Source organism: Littorina saxatilis, linkage group LG5 (genome assembly GCF_037325665.1).
Source record: "Littorina saxatilis isolate snail1 linkage group LG5, US_GU_Lsax_2.0, whole genome shotgun sequence".
Lineage (NCBI taxonomy): Eukaryota > Metazoa > Mollusca > Gastropoda > Littorinimorpha > Littorinidae > Littorina > Littorina saxatilis.
In genome coordinates, this window is record NC_090249.1 from 43,029,105 (window position 1) to 43,033,280 (window position 4,176).

A 4,176-nucleotide genomic window follows, 5' to 3' on the forward strand; every position below is an offset into this window, starting at 1 on the left:
CTCAGGTGCCAGGAGACTGCATGGTTCTGTGTCATTGCTTCTATCGCTCTCAGGTGCCAGGAGACTGCATGGTTCTGTGTCATTGCTTCTATCGCTCTCAGGTGCCAGGAGACTGCATGGTTCTGTGTCATTGCTTCTATCGCTCTCAGGTGCCAGGAGACTGCATGGTTCTGTGTCATTGCTTCTATCAGTCGCTCTCATGTGCCAGGAGACTGCATGGTTCTGTGTCATTGCTTCTATCGCTCTCAGGTGCCAGGAGACTGCATGGTTCTGTGTCTGTGTCATTGCTTCTATCGTTCTCATGTGCCAGGAGACTGCATGGTTCTGTGTCATTGCTTCTATCGCTCTCATGTGCCAGGAGACTGCATGGTTCTGTGTCATTGCTTCTATCGCTCTCATGTGCCAGGAGACTGCATGGTTCTGTGTCATTGCTTCTATCGCTCTCAGGTGCCAGGAGACTGCATGGTTCTGTGTCTGTGTCATTGCTTCTATCGCTCTCAGGTGCCAGCAGACTGCATGGTTCTGTGTCTGTGTCATTGCTTCTATCGCTCTCATGTGCCAGGAGACTGCATGGTTCTGTGTCTGTGTCATTGCTTCTATCGCTCTCAGGTGCCAGCAGACTGCATGGTTCTGTGTCTGTGTCATTGCTTCTATCGCTCTCATGTGCCAGCAGACTGCATGGTTCTGTGTCTGTGTCATTGCTTCTATCGCTCTCAGGTGCCAGCAGACTGCATGGTTCTGTGTCATTGCTTCTATCGCTCTCATGTGCCAGCAGACTGCATGGTTCTGTGTCATTGCTTCTATCGCTCTCAGGTGCCAGGAGACTGCATGGTTCTGTGTCATTGCTTCTATCGCTCTCAGGTGCCAGGAGACTGCATGGTTCTGTGTCATTGCTTCTATCGCTCTCAGGTGCCAGGAGACTGCATGGTTCTGTGTCATTGCTTCTATCGCTCTCAGGTGCCAGGAGACTGCATGGTTCTGTGTCATTGCTTCTATCGCTCTCAGGTGCCAGGAGACTGCATGGTTCTGCGTAACTTTCACTTCTCCTTTTGTCTATATTTAGAACACTTTATTCCTTCCTCTTCTTATACCAACGAGCATGCTCAAACCGTGTGGCTTGATTCTGCACTGCATTCGGCTCTGCATTATATTGTTGCTGTAAAAAGTAGAGTAAATCAGAGCGAAACTGCAGGACAAACTTGTTATTTTACACTTGCAGACTCTGACAGCAAACCAATGGCGGCAGTTTGGATTTCATTTGTCAGTTCAAGACATGTACCTGTCAAAATACAATATATAAAATCGTAGTCTATCCCTGCTGATGTACAAACCAATGGCGGCAATTTGGATTTCATTTGTCATTTCAAGCCATGTACCTGTCAAAATACAATATATAAAATCGTAGTCTATCCCTGCTGATGTACAAACCAATGGCGGCAATTTGGATTTCATTTGTCATTTCAAGCCATGTACCTGTCAAAATACAATATATAAAATCGTAGTCTATCCCTGCTGATGTACATGTTTACAGAGGTACACAACGCGGAAAAGGGTGCAACATCAAAGGTTAATTATTACAAATAATTCAGCCAGTCGTCGCATTGTATGAAGATGAAGCACTGCTTTTCAAAGCGGAGTGCATTTTATTATTACGGCATACATACTTCCTGTGTATTTACAAAATATATTTATGATGTTTACACCATCGTGCTGGCATGTCAGTTAGGATTAGTTGCGGGCAACACTGTTTCTGTCAACCAGATTCTTTGATATTACTGTGTCTATCTTGATATGCATTGGTCACATTTGGGTAAATTATTCGTCACTGTCCGTTAAACCTGTCCTTCACTGGGCGAAGTCGACTAAACGAAATATACTTCGCGAGGCTGGCCGCACGAAGCTTTAGCACTGAGTTTTCGGTTGAAAGACTTCGCGAAGTCGACTTCGGGCTCATTGAAGGACCGTCTTTATATACTTTGTTTTTCCTCCGAAAGCGGCGTATGGCTGCCTAAATGGCGGGGTAAAAACGGTCATACACGTAAAAGCCGTGGGAGTTTCAGCCCATGAACGAACAAACAAACAAAAATATACTTTGTTTTTATTTGAAAAAGCTTGTTCGTCACTTTGTTTCCTTGTTGTTAGGTTTTTGTTTTTTATTTCTTACTTTTTTCATCCTAGTAGTGCGTGACTGGACAGAATAATGAATGAAGTAACATTTAGGTGCTTTAGTGAGCCAAGAAAACATCCAGAAGCTGTACAAAACGCTATTTCACTTGTTCCTTGGTTTATTGAAATTGTTGCAATCCTTTGCACCCTCTCGTATTATGTCCGAAGCGATACCCATGATGGTTATTCCAAGAGAAAACACTGCCAAAATCTTACCCTGTAGCGCTGACTTTGAGGATCTTTGTGTTTTTAAATAGTTTTATGTTTGTTATTGCCATAGAATCCCCCAAAAAGGGGATTGCATTTTTGCTTGTTTTTAGCATTCGTTCTTCTATAAGTTGTCAATATAGTCTAAAAATAGTTTAACTTTGTTACGATTTTTGGCTATCCTGGTTTTATCACTGTTCTTTTCTATGGACACACGTGCCTGTGCGCACGTGCGCGCGTGAAGGGTTGTGTGTCTGCCTGTGCGTCTGCGTGTCTTTCCTGTCTGTCTGTCTGTCTGTCTGGACGCTGGAGGACGAAGGGTCGTGGGTCGTTAGGTAATTTACTGTCAAGGACTTGTTTTTCTTCTTTCACTCTTGTCTCTTTGGCATAATCACAAGTTTGTAAGTTTGACTTACGCTAATGAGTGTTGTCATTAATTACTATGTCTGAATAAGAACTGCTGCCACTAATTTGTTCACAGCTCTTTCACTGAATCGTTTGATTCATTGCTCTTACTGATTTGGATTTTTTTTTTCACAAGTAAATAGAGAAGGACGGCTTATGGTCTCTGTAAAACATATATATATATATATATATATATATATATATATATATATATATATATATATATATATATATATATTAAACGAACGAGGAAATTCCAAATCTGTTTTCACTTTATTTGAGATATATATGCTAAGATCCAAAAAGGAATGTATATATGTTATCACTCGACCAGGAGAGGCCCTGAAGGATTTCAAACTAACGGATTTTTGTTATATAAAAGATAAAAAGTCACGACTACGGACGGCGAATTATCATTGGCATTTGCCTCTAAAACCTTCATTCTACCCATTACCCCCCCCACACACACACACACACACACCCACCCCCCCCCACCCCCCACACGCACACCACCCCTTCCCCACTCAACAACACTGACCAACATAGATAGACTGAGGTTCGAGAGTTCTTTCGAAAAACTCGATTTGTTTTGACTAAATCAAATTTGTTAGGATATCCATGTTGCTGTTGTTTGCCCACGACGTTGCACCCCCACCCCCTCCCTCCCTCAATCCCCTTTTTGGCAGTCTTGTTTTAACATTTTTGAATTAAACGGAAACAAATGCAAATTGATAGCTGTCATATTTTGCCTGAGTCAAAAAGAAGTCTGCCTCGCTTGTGAGCAAGGAGTGATTTAACCAGACAAAATTATCCTCGTTTTAAATATTTATGTTTCTGTATTTTACATGAAACTCAGTCAGTAGGGCATTTCAGTGCAACATTGCATAATTAGCTATAATAGTACTTTTCTTCACGTGTAAGCTATCACATGCATCACCACAGATCTGGCCATGGTTTAACATGGGGTAAGACCCTCCTCCCATTAAGGCTCTCACAAAAACATCGACAGCATAGCTATTTTCAGCACACACACACAAAAATGCCTTGCTGCACTTGCAGCCGGGCTGTTGAATTGTGTGTGTGTGGCATATATCATCCAGAAGCCTCGACATATCTCTAGGGGTGGACAGAAGAGCGTCTACGGGAAGGAGAGTACCTTTAATATTTTAGTACGCTGTCCTCCATCGTTCAGATTCATGCGTCTTTCAAATTCTTCCGTCACATAGTCTGCAAGGCCTCTCTCACATCAGGAAAAGAAAATGCAGAGGAGTATTACCCAGCAAATGACAGCCTCCGTTGGAGGTGAACCCCGACAAAAATATGCACAGAATAAGATGTGTCTATAATTGCTGAGAACAATCATTTTTAAAGCAAACAATGTCAAAATAATCTCCAATG